Source organism: Macaca fascicularis, chromosome 2, assembly GCF_037993035.2.
Source record: "Macaca fascicularis isolate 582-1 chromosome 2, T2T-MFA8v1.1".
In the NCBI taxonomy this organism is placed as follows: domain Eukaryota; kingdom Metazoa; phylum Chordata; class Mammalia; order Primates; family Cercopithecidae; genus Macaca; species Macaca fascicularis.
In genome coordinates this window covers 191,061,696-191,077,709 of record NC_088376.1, presented here as the reverse complement: position 1 = coordinate 191,077,709, position 16,014 = coordinate 191,061,696, and the positions used below count along the sequence as shown (strand labels likewise).

The 16,014-nt window shown below is 35.7% G+C and overlaps 1 protein-coding gene and 1 long non-coding RNA gene across 6 annotated transcripts in view; one reads left to right on the top strand and one right to left on the bottom strand.

The window, feature by feature from the left end:
* HTR1F (5-hydroxytryptamine receptor 1F) overlaps positions 1-16,014 on the top strand; it is a 207,674-nt gene that overhangs the window by 88,967 nt on the left and 102,693 nt on the right. The window lies entirely within an intron of this gene.
* LOC141409743 (uncharacterized) overlaps positions 1-16,014 on the bottom strand; it is an 87,775-nt gene that overhangs the window by 2,869 nt on the left and 68,892 nt on the right. The gene's annotated exons all lie outside the window — the stretch shown is intronic.

Genomic DNA, 16,014 nt, shown 5'->3' with positions numbered 1-16,014 from the left:
GTGGTAAATTGTGATTAGGATGGTAAATTTAATTATATGTGCTTTTTACTAAAATAAAAAAAGAAATAAACATTTCAAAAAGTAATTTTAGGCCTAGGATATTAAATATATAGTCTACAAAGTTATTTAGAATGAATCATCCTATTTTCATAGAGTCATTCCATTTATTTCAGCTAAAAGAGGAGAACAAACTGATATAGAAGAATACAAGATTTGTAGTGAGTTAAAATCTCCGGAAAGAAACCATCATTTTGCCACATACAGGTTCTAGGACATTAGCCAAATGATATTACTTCTCCAATCCTGTTTTTTGTTTGTTTGTTTGTTTTTTTGTAATAAAAGAAAATAAGATAATGTTACCCACTACTTAGTATGTGATAAGGATTAAATGGAGTAATGTGCCTGAGTTTTCTAGCCCTGTGCTGTGTCTGATCATAGGAGACAATGAATTTTATTTGTCCTTTCCCTTTTCCTTTCAACTCACTGAAAATTGATTGGGTACCCACTCAATTTTCAGTGAATTGAAAGAAAAACCATTCCAAAACTATAAATGGAGGATTTATTAGTTACATAAGAAGTTATTTAATAAATTATTAATTTTTATGTAAAAGTTAATGATGAGTAAGTTATTACAATGTGCTAAGCACTTTATATATTATTGCTTTATATCATATCATTTTGACAACAAACATGAAAAGGGCACTATTATTATTCCCATTACCAATAAGGAACCTGAGGTTTCAAGGATCTAAGTGATACCCAAGGCCCCAGCCATTAATAGTAAGAGCAGAGCTTCATCTGACTCTGAGTTAACTCTAAAACTCAAGCTCCCAGCTGCTGCTATACTATACTGTACATGGAGGATGAGCCCAAATGTGTAAAGCAGGCTTGCATAGAAGAAGAAATCAATGAAAATATGAACAATGTTTATCTTTGGGTAAAGATAAGAGAACGGAGAAATGTCTAGCAAAGCTCCTTCCCTTCCTGTCCACTTGTAAATTTCCACCTCTTTCAGACTTCCAACACAATGAATTTTATAAAGTTTACCCAATTTCTCTCTCAGTTTTAATACCTCATTATTTAAGGTCTTCTAAAACGATTAACCAATAGGAAATAAGTATAGACTTGAATGACTGATAGTGGTTTTAATGAAAAAGAGAGAATGGACAAGGTCTTGAGAATGGATTAAGTTTGAATAGATTAAGAGTCTAGGAACGGGCTCTGAGGTAAAAATAAGAGGACTTTTGTAACCAATAACAAAATTAGTCATTCTAGAGCAGAGGTTTTGCTTTGAAAAAGTTCAGCTGAAACATGTCAGGAGTCCAGTACGCAATTTCAGACCATTTATGATCCAGATCATTGAGCGTTAAATCATCTTGAAGAACAGTAGATGTTACTTAAGATGGTTGTATTGCAACAGTGTCCAGAGTAGTGCTCCCAGAAGAAGCCTGGTATACCCAGGAAGTAAATGCTAAATCATTTTATGTGTATGTGAAATGTCTAATTGAAACAGAAATGTTGATAAAAAATTATTTCCAGCAGGACAAAGATAGAATAAAAGAGAATTTCTGCCCTCCTCAAATGAATCAGACTCTTACTTTTGCTCATTGTTTTGTTTCACCTAAAATTGTAGGATGAGGCAGAGGCAGTAAGCTTTAAAAAATGCCCATCATATCTCTAAGTAGAAATGAGGAGGCATTGTGCTTTCAGATCTACTCTGTTGTATTGATCTTGCTCTTTGAAAGTATACACATGCAGACGCCACACACACGCAAACACACACACACAGAGATTTTTTTGAAATGGAGAAAAGTAAAGAGAAAAATAAAAACAAAAAAAAATATGTTTAGACTGTTTTCCTCCACTAAGTAAAAGTTATGTGTTGCTCGTTGGTTTATGTCTTGCTTTAGATCTTTGCTTGAACTATAGTTCATCTCATAGGTGTCATATTGTAGTTGAGAAAAGCAACATTCACTTTGTTAATATTCTGAAACACAGTAGGAAGTCTGTTATTCTTTTCATCTTTCTGCAGAAATTATGTAATTAACACCTAAAACAACTGTTAAGTATATGTAAATATAGATAGAAATATTTTTAAGTAGAAAATAAATTTTGATTTGTGCTATTTAAGTATCTGCACAGTAATCATACAGAACTTTTTCAAATAGTATATACTGTGAATCTTTTCCTGATTACCTGAAGATTTCAGCTAAGTAATTTCTTTTTCTTTAGTTTAAAAGAATGCTAAAAGTCAAAAGTGGTAACATAATCTGCAATCTAAGTGGAATCATGTTGTATAGCATTAGTAATTGTTAAACAGAATTAAAATTTGACTTATTGCAATAAAAATTTGCAAATTCCCAATTAAAATATTCACCCTGAGAGTATAATGCATTTAATCATATTTTAACTTCCCATTTTTGCTTGTACAACATCATTCTTAGTACTGATGTATATCAAGATATTAAATATCTTTTTTTTTTTTTTTACTTACTGGGTATTAACCCATTACTCTCCATAGCTTTACAGAGGTTCCTTATGCGTAAAATCACCTTATTGCAATGCCAACCTGGTAGTGCATTAGCCAAGAATCTTCCCTAGCACACAACCCCTCTCCCTTCCCACACATACCCTTGAATGATATTTTTAATTAAATTTAACTGTAATGGCATCATAACAACATTCTAGGATATGTAGAATTGTTCATTAAAGAAAAATATGCCAGTTTCTCAAGATTCTTAAATTTTTACTTCAAGAAGCAAATTTTTCATAATTTATTCTAATACATTATAAAGTATCACCCATATTTCCATAAAATGAATATTTCACTGTCACATAAAACTGACACATTAATTTGTAAGTAAAGTTTAGTTAAACTAGATTTTTTTAGCTTCTATACTTACAACATCAGCCTATCTTATTTCTCACACCATTAATAATACATAAATTGTAATGATAGCATATTTTTTTCTGTTATCTACATAAATTGTAATGATAGCATATTTTTTTCTGTTATCTATTCATAACTATAAAATGTACAAACAGAACATTACGAATTTCCTGTCTGGTGATTCTAATATATTTCCTCCTATTTAAAAGAGATATAAAATTTAACATCTAAACAGTATTTTTCATATAAAATGAAAATCTGAGAGTTAAGGCCCAATAAAATTAACTTTTCTTACTGAGTGCAAAAAGCTAGGCACAAAAAAAGTTGATACATTGTGATTCAGTTTACAAAATTTTAAGAACTGCAAACTGCTCTATAGTGGCATAAAAACAGGTAAGTGATAGGCTGGGTGCAGGACAACAAGAATGATGGACTGAATAGGGGCATGAGAAAACTTTGGGGAGTAAGAGAAAACTTTCGTATCTTAATTGTGGTGTGGTTTAAAGTTGTATATGTCTTTAGAAAGTATCAAATTGTATCTTTAAATGGATGTAGTTCATTGTACATAGATTAATCTCAATAAAAAATTTTTAAGGATAATTTTCATCAAAATGAATCAACTCTTTAAAAGACATCATCAACAAAAATGCATACAGAAAATGCCAAAAATATAAATTGAATAAAGGAAAACTTACTTTCTTAGGATAAATAGTGAGTATTAGAAACCTGGCATAATTAAAGGATTGCTTTTAGAAATAATTAACTGGATTACTCTCTTTACAGGAGTAAATTCTTTTCAAAAAATATTTCTTCAATTTATTCATTGATACCTAAAATTAAAATTTGCAACTAACTCTTAAATTGTTCAACTACAAAGTGTGTCTGTGTCTGTGTGTGTGTGTGTTTGTGTATGTGTACTGAGGAGTATGTCCATATATGGTGGGCAGGCAGAGAGAGAGAGAGAGAGAGAGAGAGAGAAGCTGACAGAGAGACAAAATAGAAAGCAAAGTAACAAAAATAGGTAAGCTTATATGAGTTCTCACTTTACTACTCTTTTCAGTTTTTCTCTAGTTTTGGGATTTTCAATGTGAACAGTTGTAAACTGTAATCGGAGATTTACCAATTCATCTTAATGAGCCTGCCCACTGGAATTGTAATAACCCAGGAAAAGATAATACTGTCGTATGAGAACGTATTTTATAAAGCATTAAAATAGAAGTATGAGTGGTTCCAAGATGGCCAAATAGGAAGAGCTCCAATCTGCAGCTGCCAGTGTGATTGATGCAGAAGACGGGTGATTTCTGTATTTCCAACTGAGGTACCTGGTTCATCTCACTAGGACTGGTTGGACAGTAGGTGCTGCCCATGGAGGGCGAACTGAAGCAAGATGGGGTATCACCTCACCTGGAAAGTGCAAGGGTTCAGGGGATTTCCCTTTACTAGCCAAGGGAAGCCATGACAGACTGTACCTGGAAAACACGGGACATTGCTGCCTAAATATTGAGCTTTTCCAGTGGTCTTAGCAAATGGAACACCAGGAGATTATATCTCGCACATGGATCAGTGGGTCCCAAGCCCACAGAGCCTTAGTCACTGCTAGCGCAGCAGTCTGAGATCCACCTGCAAGGCAGCAGCCTGGCTGGGGGAAGGGAATCCACCATTGCTGAAGCTTGAGTAGGTAAACAAAGCAGCCTTGGAAGCTCGAACTGGGTGGAGCCCACTGCAGCTCAGCAAGACCTGCTGCCTCTGTTAACTCCACCTCTGGGGGCAGGGAATAGCTGAACAAAAGGCAGCAGACAACTTCTGCAAACTTAAACATCCCTGTCTGACTGCTCTGAAGAGACCAGTGGTTCTCCCAGCACGGTGTTTGAGCTCTGAGAACAGACAGACTGGCTCCTCAAGTGGGTCCCTGACCCCCATGTAGCCTAACTGGGAGACACATCCCATTAGGGGCTGACTGACACCTCATGCAGGTGGGTGCCCCTCTGGGACAAAGCTTCCAGAGAAAGTATCAGGCAGCAATATTTGCTGTGCTGCAATATTTGCTGTTCTGCAGCCTCCACTAGTGCTACTCAGGCAAACAGGGTCTGGAGTGGACCTCCAGCAAACTCCAACAGACCTGCAGCTGAGGGAGTTGACTGTTAAAAGGAAAACTAACAAACGAAAGGAATAGCATCAACATCAACATAAAGGACACCCACACCAAAACCCCATTTCTAGGTCACCAACATCAAAGACCAAAGGTAGATAAAGCCACAATGATGGGGAGAAACCAGAGCAGAAAAGGTGAAAATTCTAAAATCCAAGGCGCCTCTTCTCCTCCAAAGGATCACAGCTCATCACCAGCAAGGGAACAAAGCTGGATAGAGAAAGACTTTAACGAGGTGACAGAAATAGGCTTCAGAAGGTCAGTAATAACAAACTTCTCCTAGCTAAAGGAGGATGTTTGAACCCATCACAAGGAAGCTAAAAACCTTGAAAAAAGATTAGATGAATGGCTAACTAGAATAAACAGTGGAGAGAAGACCTTAAATGACCTGATGGAGCTGAAAACCATGTCATGAGAACTACGTGATGCATGCACAAGCTTCAATACCCAATTTGATCAAGTGGAAGAAAGGGTATCAGTGATTGAAGATCAAATTAATGAAATAAAGCAAGAAGACAAGTTTAGAGAAAAAAGAGTAAAAAGAAATGAACAAAGCCTCCAAGAAATATGGGACTATGTGAAAAGACCAAATCTAGGTTTGAGTGGTGTACCTGAAAGTGACGGGGAGGATGGAACCAAGTTGGAAAACACTCTTCAGGATATTATCCAAGAGAACTTCCCCAATCCTAGCAAGGCAAGCCAACATTCAAATTCAGGAAAGACAGAACACCACAAAGGTACTCCTTGAGAAGAGCAACCCGAAAACACATAATTTTCAGATTCACCAAGGTTGAAATGAAGGAAAAATGTTAAGGGCAGCCAGACAGAATGGTCGGGTACTTACAAAGGGAAGTCCATCAGACTAACAGCGGATTTCTTGGTAGAAACTCTACAAGTCAGAATAGAGTGGGGGCCAATATTCTACATTATTGAAGAAAAGAATTTTCAACCCAGAAATTCATACCCATCCAAGCTAAGCTTCATAAGTGGAGGATAAATAAAATCCTTTACAGACAAGCAAATGTTGAGAGATTTTGTCACCACCAGTCCTGCATTACAAGAACTCTTGAAGGAAGCACTAAACATGGAGAGGAAAAATAGGTATCAGCCACTGCACAAACATGCCAAATTGTAAAGACTATCGATGCTAGGAAGAAACTGCAATAATTAATGGGCAAAATAGCCAGCTAACAGCATAATGATAAGATCAAATTCACACATAACAATAATAACCTTAAATGTAAGTGGGCTAAATGCCTCAATTAAAAGACATAGACTGGCAAATTGGATAGAGTCAAGACTCATCAGTGTGCTGTATTCAGGAGACCCATCTCACATGCAGAGACACACATAGGTTCAAAATGAAGAGATGGAGGAAGATCTGCCAAGCAAATGGAAAACAAAAAAAGCAGGGGTTGCAATCCTAGACTCTGATAAAACAGACATTAAACAAACAAAGATCAAAACAGACAAAGAAGTCCATTACATAATGGTAAAGGGATCAATTCAACAAGAAGAGCTAACTATCCTAAATATATATGCACCCAATACAGGAGCACCCAGATTCACAAAACAAGTCCTTAGAGACCTACAAAGAGACTTAAACTCCCACACAATAATAATGGGAGACTTTAACACCTCACTATCAATATTAGACAGATCAATGAGACAGAAGGTTAACAAGGATATCCAGGACTTGAACTCAACTTTGCACCAAGCAGACCTAACAGACATCTACAGAACGCTCCACCCCAAATCAACAGAATATACATTCTTCCCAGCACCACATTACACTTATTCCAAAATTGACCACATAGTTGGAAGTAAATTACTCCTCAGCAAATGTAAAAGAACAGAAATCACAACAAACTGTCTCTCAGATCATAGTGCAATCAAATTACAGCTCAGCGTGAAGAAACTCACTCAAAACTGCACAACTACATGGAAACTGAACAACCTGCGAAGAAACTCACTCAAAACTGCACAACTACATGGAAACTGAACAACCTGCTCCTGAGTGACTACTGGATAAATAAAGAAATGAAGGTAGAAATAAAGATGTTCTTTGAAACCAATAAGAACAAAGACACAACGTACCAGAATCTCTGGGACACATTTAAAGCAGTGTGTACATGGAAATTTATGGCACTAAATGCCTGCAAGTGAAAGCAGGAAAGATCTAAAATCAATACCCTAACATCACAATTAAAAGAACTAGAGAAGCAACAACAAATTCAAAAGCAAGCAAATGGGAAGAAATAACTAAGATCAGAGCAGAACTGAAGGAGATAGAGACACAAAAAACCCTTCAAAAAATCAATGAATCCAGGAACTGGTTTTTTGAAAAGATCAACAAAATTGATAGACCACTAGCAAGACTAATAAAGAAGAAAAGAGAGAAGAATCAAATAGATGCAATAAGAAATGGTAAAGGGGATATCACCACTGATCCCACAGAAATACAAACTACCATCAGAGAATACTATAAACACCTCTATGCACATAAACTAGAAAATCTAGAAGAAATTGATAAATTTGTGGACACATACACCCACCCAAGACTAAACCAGGAAGAAGTTGACTCTCTGAATAGACCAATAACAGGTTCTGAAATTGAGGCAATAATCAACAGCCTGCAAACCAAAAAAAAAAACTCGGGACCAGATGGATTCACAGACGAATTCTACCAGAGGTACAAAGGGGAGCTGGTACCATTCCTTCTGAAACTATTCCAATCAATAGAAAAATAGGGAATCCTCCCTTACTCATTTTATGAGGCCAGCATCATCCTGATACCAAGGCTTGGCAGAGACATGACCAAAAAAGAGAATTTTAGACCAATATCCCTGATGCACATCGATGCAAAATCCTTAATAAAATACTGGCAAACCGAATCCAGCAGCATATCAAAAAGCTTATCCACCACGATCAAGTCAGCTTCATCCCTGTGATGGAAGGCTTGTTCAACATTCACAAATCAATAAATATAATGCATCACATAAACAGAACCAATGACAAAAACCACATGATTATCTCAATAGATGCAGAAAAGGCCTTGGACAAAATTCAACAGCCCTTCATGCTGAAAACTCTCAATAAACTAGATATTGATGGAACATATCTCAAAATAATAAGCGCCATTTATGACAAACCCACAGCCAATATCATACTGAATGGGCAAAAACTGGAAGCATTCCCTTTGAAAACTAGCACAAAACAGGGATGCCCTCTCTCACCACTCCTATTCAACATAGTGTTGGAAGTTCTGGCCAGGGTAATCAGACAGGAGAAAGAAATAAAGGGTACTCTGTTAGGAAAATAGGAAGTCAAATTGTCCCTGTTTGCAGATGACATGATTGTATATTTAGAAAACCCCATTGTCTCAGCCCAAAATCTCCTTAAGCTGATAAGCAACTTCAGCAAAGTCTCAGGATACAAAATCAATGTGTAAAATCACAAGCATTCCTACACACCAATAACAGACAAACAGAGTCAAATCATGAGTGAACTCCCATTCACAATTGCTACAAAGAGAATAAAATACCTAGGAATTTTGACTTACAAGAGATGTGAAGGACCTCTTTAAGGAGAACTACAAACCACTGCTCAACGAAAAAAGAAGAATACAAACAAATGGAAGAACATTCCACATTCATGGATAGGAAGAATCAATATCATGAAAATGACCATACTGCGCAAGGTAATTTGTAGATTCAATGCCATCCCCATCAAATTACCAATGTCTTTCTTCACAGAATTGGAAAAAAACTACTTTAAAATTGACATGGAACCGTAAAAGAGCCCACATTGCCAGGACAATCCTAAGCAAAAAGAACAAAGCTGGAGGTGTCACACTACCTGAGTTCAAACTATACTACGAGGCTACAGTAACCAAAACAGCATGGTACTGATACCAAAACAAATATATAGGCCAATGGAACAGAACAGAGGCCTCAGAAATAACACTACAGATCTACAACTGTCTGATCTTTGACAAGCCTGACAAAAACAAGCAATGGGGAAAGGATTTGCTGTTTAATAAATGGTGCTGGGAAAACCGGTTGGCCATATGTAGAAAGCTGAAACGGGATCCCTTCCCTACACCTTATACAAAAATTAATTCAAGATGGATTAAAGATTTAAATGTTAGACCTAAAACCATAAAAACCCTAGAAGAAAACCTAGGTAATACCATTCAGGACATAGGCATGGGCAAGGACTTCATGTCTAAAACACCAAAAGCAATGGCAACAAAAACCAAAATTGACAAATGGGATCTAATTAAACTAAAGAACTTCTGCACAGCAAAAGAAACTACCATCAGAGTGAACAGGCAACCTACAGAATGGGAGAAAACTTTTGCAATCTACTCATCTGACAAAGGGCTAATATCCAGAACCTATAAAGAATTCAATCAAATTTACAAGAAAAAAACAAACAACCCCATCAAAAAGTGGGCAAAGGATATGAACAGATACTTCTCAAAAGAAGACATTCATACAGCCAACAGACACATGAAAAAATGTTCATCATCACTCGCCATCATAGAAATGCAAATCAAAACCACAATGAGATACCATCTCACACCAGTTAGAATGGCAATCATTAAAAAACCAGGAAACAACAGGTGCTGGAGAGGATGTGGAGAAATAGGAACACTTTTACACTGTTGGTGGGAGGGTAAACTAGTTCAACCATTGTGGAAGACAGTGTGGCAATTCTTCAAGGATCTAGAACTAGAAATACCATTTGACCCAGCCAGCCATTCCATTACTGGGTATATACCCAAAGGATTATAAATCATGCTGCTATAAAGACACAGGCACACATGTTTATTGTGGCACTGTTCACAATAGCATACACTTAGAACCAACCCAAATGTCCATCAGTGATAAACTGGATTAAGAAAATGTGGCACATATACACCATGGAATACAATGCAGCCATAAAAAAGGATGAGTTCGTGTCCTTTGCAGGGACATGGATGAAACTGGAAACCATCATTCTCAGCAAACTATCACAAGGACAGAAAACCAAACATCGCATGTTCTCACTCATAGGTGGGAATTGAACAATGAGATCACTTGGACACAGAGTGGGGAACATCACTATATGGGTGCATAAAATCAACATGGCACATGTATACCTATGTGACAAACCTGCATGTTGTGCACATGTACCCTAGAACTTAAAATATAATAAAAAAATAAAATAAAATAGAAGTATGAAATTACTAAATACATTGAGTATGAGAAAAAAACATTGTGAGACAAAGAATATGGACTTTATGGATTTTCATCAAAATTCCATCTGATGTCACAAATGTTCATATTGGGAAATGCAGTTATTGAATTATATTGTGGAAGTATAACACTAAATAATTAGTGGCTATGAGCATAAGCTCTGTGGTCTGTTTCTTGTTCATTCCTTGCTGTCTAACTTCCTTTAAACTGACTGACCTTATATGTGAAATGGGGAGCATAAAACTACCTACCTTAAGGTTTTTGTAAAGATTAAGTGAGATAATGAGCTTAAAGTGTTTAGCACAGTACTTACCACAAAATAAGGACTCAAAAAAAAATTAGCATCTGTAATTACTCTTATTTTAGGAAGAACAGAAAGTGCTATAGTTTGTCTCTTCCAATTCTTATATTGAAATGTGATCCCCGTTGTTGGAGGTGGGACCTAATGGTATGTGTTTGGGTCATGGGGGAATTTCCTTCATGAATAGATTCATGCTCTTCCTGGTGGGCAAGAGAGTGAATTCTTACTCTTAGTCCTCATGAGAGCTGGTTGTTACAAAGAGCCTGGCACCTCCCCAACTCTCTTTTGCTGCTTCTCTGGCCATGTAATCTCTGCACACCCCAGCTCCCCTCCACCTTCTATCATGAGTGGAAGCAGCCTGAGGTCATCACCAGATGCCCAGTCTTAAACTTTCCAGCCAACAGAACCATAAACTAAATAATCTTCTCTTATTTATAAATTACCCAGCCTCATGTATTCCTTTAGCGCAACACTAAACAGACTAAGGCAGAAGTTATATTCATAAAATTGTGAATGACTAAATTTGCAATACAAAAAAAATATATATATTTCATCTTATCACCTGCCATTCCCCAATTATAACAGAAGATTATTTCATGTTTAGATTTTAGGATATTCAAACAAGTCTCTTCACTGTTTCTAAAACACAAAAGATCTAATTTTATCAATTTAAGCATAGAGAACATCTCTTTTTTCCTCCAAATTAGGACAAGTGTTCTGACTAAGAAGATTTGGAGGTGAAAAAAAACTCACATATCTGGGTTTGAGATGTCACAAGGAAAATGTTAGGCAGTTATTTAAAGATCCTTTGAAAACAAGGGCTGTTTTGCCTGATAATCCAAACCATATAAAATTTGATTTTTTTGTTTCCTTTAAATGAGCCATGTTTGGTAATTTGACATTTACCATTTTATTATTTAATGTCTGGAAACCTATTGCACTCAGTAATTGCCAACTTGCTGAATCTGACAAGTAAAATTCTGATATGAAAATGAGACTAATAATTTAACTGTCATTTAGACATGATAGCCTTTGAGTTTAGATCACAAGTGTTGCACCAGGCACCTCCATTGAAAACATAATTTGGATTTTATGAAAGTAATAACACATTCTAAAATGTCATAAAAATGCTTTATAAAATATTTCCTGGTATCAAATTGTCAAAAGACACAAAGTGATCTTATTATTTCAGTGGAAAGTTTAGAACCCTGTGGTGTGTACTTGTATACCCAGATATATACCTTGTATGTACCCAGGTAATATAAGGTAAACATATAAGACCTATGCAGTGTGCTTCTTTTAAAGAATGTGTCATCCAAATCCACAATCTGCACTTCATTGATGAAGGATTTGCTCTTCGTATCAACTGAAGGAAGCAAAAATAGTTCAAAGTGATATTCAGTGCATTAACACTAAAATACAATTTACTCTTATTTTTACATATATATGTTTATACTTAATCTCAGAAATATACCTGAGGGAATATAATCACTTGCAACTTCTGCAGCTTTTATAAAATGTTTATCTCTATTATGGGTCCTCACAACAATCTTTTGCGGAGTGAAGCGTGAGTAATGTTAGAGATTAGGGTTCTAAGAGGTTTAGTAAACAATTGCAAAACAAGAAACAAAGCTTTTATTCCAGAAGAATTCCAAACAATGTATGTAAATAACTACCCTCTCCAGAAGGTGAAATTTAGCTCCTGATCCTTTTTTTTTTTTTTTTTTTTTTTTTTTTGAGTATGGGCTAGATTTAGAATAGAGTATTAGATGGGAAAAATATAAACTGTACAGTGGAGAAACTTGCAAAACTACCTTAACTTAGTAATCAAGATAAACACCACCAGTAATGTCATATGGATATCATGTACCCACTGACATGATGGGATGAGAAATGCAAGTCTTATTGTTTCAAGTTATTCCAAAATGAGTTTATTATTTTAAAAAGTACACAAATACTGATGGTAGGACTAAAGTTCCAGCTGAAAGCGATCCCTGATTTGACTACAAATCAATTATTTCTTTTCTTTTCTTTTTTTTTTTTTTTTTTTTTTTGAGACAGAGTCTTGCTCTGTTGCCCAGGCTGGAGTACAATGGCATGATCTCAGATCACTGCAACCTGGGCCTCCCAGGTTCAAGTGATTCTCCCATCTCAGTCTCCCAAGTAGCTGGGATTACAGGCACCTGCCACCAAGCCTGGCTGATTTTTGTGCTTTTGCAGAAAGGGGGTTTCACCATGTTGACCAGGCTGGTCTTGAACTCCTGACCTCAGGTGATCCCCCCGCCTTGGCCTCTCAAAGTGCTAGGATTACAGGCATAAGACACCACATCCGGCTCAATTATTTCTTAATGTCCAAGACAATTTTATGCATATGTACACAAAAGAGTACTTACAGTTACTCACTTTAATTTGAATTCAATTTGTTAAAATTATAATTTAAATTAATTCTTTTCAAATCTTCAAAGAGATATCTAGTAAATGTACATATAAATTGAGTGTTTTTGTTAAAGTAAAAAAAAGTCGTTCTCCCTTTTTTTCTTTGATCAGTGCTCAGTTGACATAGTCGACAGGTTAATTTTCCCTAAACATTTAACACCACTTATGAACCTCATTAATTCAATTTCTTTATACATTTTAAATTTCAATTACAAATTTTAACACCTAAATCCTTCAAGCATTTCAAGCACCTAACAAGAATAATTTACAAATCTAATCTAAGTTCCTTTCTTTTAACAATGGAACTTTCCAAATGTTCTCCTTTTCCTGCAAAACCCTTACGTTACTTTTCATTGCCTGAAAAGAATTTGGATTCAGTATCCTTAACTCACCTCAAAGAATCTGCTTATTATCCAGTTGTCTTCTAAACCCTCTTTATGTTTCACTTTCTTGTTTGTCAGACCCATCATTATTTCAGGTCAAGTGACTGATACTTGGTTGTTTCTCGATATGTTTCTCTCACTGAGCTCTTTTTCATGAAGGAATGTTCACAAAATCAGGTCTTTCAGTGTCTGATTAGTCATTATGTCTTGTATGTCACATTCTTTATCCCATTCATTCAGACATAATTATTTCCAGGAATTTTTCAACTTCATTAACTTTATAATCACCACTGTAATTAGTCTCTGACTACTGTACAACGCCAGGAGAGGGAGAAACACAGACGACTTAAGGCAAGCTCACGTTCCTGTCGAGCTGCCAACTCAAGACATATTTTCACCCTCCCACATAGTAGTATCTTCTCTTATTTCCTGGATCTTGCAGAAACCTCAAGGGGAAAAATCAAATTAAACTCACATGAGTGTTTTAACCCCATCTTTGGTATCAGCCTCCTTTTGCCTTTTTAGAACCTATCAATAGCTCTGTGACTTCTGTTATTATTGGGGATAAACTGTATCACTGGCATAATTTTATTTAATTTAGATAAAAAGCCAAAGATTTGTAATCAGGGAAATATTGTTATGATACAATAAAGGCATAGATAAATTTGTGAAAGCTATAAAATGGAGTATGCTGCAAAACAGCAAAAATTAGTTTAGTTCTGTTACTGGCACTTTCCCTAGGAGATGTTAAAGCCTCTATCTGTTTCATTTAACATTTTTATTTCCAATGATTATTAAAATTTTTCAGTTTAATATCCAGATCCATTGTTATGTTTGTTTGCTTTACAATTACCACAAAGGTGGCAAGACACAGTGGAAAGAATTTGGGTTACAAAATCAGAGACCTGAATTCAAAATCAAGATATTTTTATATAACTTCTCTGACCTTCAATTTTCTCATCTTGAACAAGGGGATAAAATCGGGCTTGAAAGGAAACAACATCTATAAAGCTACCCAGTACACTCGTAGGCACATGGTAGGTGTTCCAGAAATGTTAATTTTCATGGCATTAATTTTCAACTTAGATTCACTTGTGGTTTTAATTATCTAGAAAATACTGCGTGTTCAAATGCATAAAACACAATTAATTATATCATTATGCACTCTTTTTGGGCTATTTTTTTCCTCTATACTGTAATAAAGGTCATTTAGTTTGCATGTGGATCTCTTGGGCATAGCCGCAAATATTTATAGGATGTAGCTAATATCACAATTGTTAAATAAAAAACAGTTTGCTACCATCATCTGTCAGGCCTACCTTTGTCAAAATTTCCTATGAATAATTAATTAATTTCCTGAAAGGAGAAGGGAACATACCAAAAAAGGAAAAATATATACATGTGTAAGTTAAGTATGATTTATTATAGAATGTTTTACAGTGTAGATCTTTAAAGTTTGTAATACAGTTGATAAAGTTTTTTAATTGTAAGGGACAATTGGCTAAAAATATAAAGGGATTTGGTCCTGATGCACTTTAATTTCTAGTCCAGTGACAGTACATCTGAAGAGTGAGTGATATATACACAAACATTACTAGTATTTTTTATCTATAAGTCACTTACTTGGAAACTCAAACCTATCAAGTATAATTAAACAAAATAAGTATATTTCTGAATCGCCAAAATTGTTGGTATCAACCCCAAGCATGAATTCTAGTACATGTATGAGTCTGTTCACATTGTTTATCATTCCTCAAAAAGATTCCACCTACAGTTACGTGCTTAATTTACAATGCTAAATTGAGTAATATATTAACTCATTTTTTTAAAAAGTCAAAGAATCCTAATACATCCTTAGATTCTACAATTTTGCAGATTATTATTTGAGAAATATCAATCCATTGACTCATCTATTTGATACTTGATTTCAGCATACCAAATTAAAAGACTGCTAGAGGTAGGCACAATGTCAACAGCAGCAAGTGGCTGGCCAGAATGCCTGGCCACGAAGAAGACGTGTTCAAGTGCAGTGGCCTGGGATGATTTAATGCTAGTACGAATAACCTTATCCATGGCAGTGGCTCTTGACAGCATCTTTGCTTTGCAATCCGTGACAATAACAGGTGTTCTTTCATGAGACTGTTCCTAAGTCATCTCAGAAAGTTATGCTCTGCATTCTTCTCTAAGAAGACAAAGCAAATATCCATCTAAAATGATTACAAGTTATGTCATTAATTTTGTTATAATGCTACATAAGCAAAGGTGCATATGCTCCTTGAGACTGGCCACTTGTCCATACACATTGCATTACAGTCCTTACCTGGCCAATTTTATCCAAATCATCTTCCTCAGTTTACCTAAATTTTGTGAGTTGTTTGCTCATTTTTTTCCTTTCTGCTTTGGATAGCTTTTATTTATTTATTTATTTATTTATTTCCATAGGTTTTAGGGGGAACAGGTGGTATTTGGTTACGTAAGTAAGTTCTTTAGTGGTGATTTGTGAGATCTTGCTGTACCTATCACCCAAGCAGTATGCATTGAACCCAGATGGTAGTCTTTATCCCTCCTCCTCTTCCCACCCTTTCCGCCTGAGTCCCCAAAGTCTGTTGTGT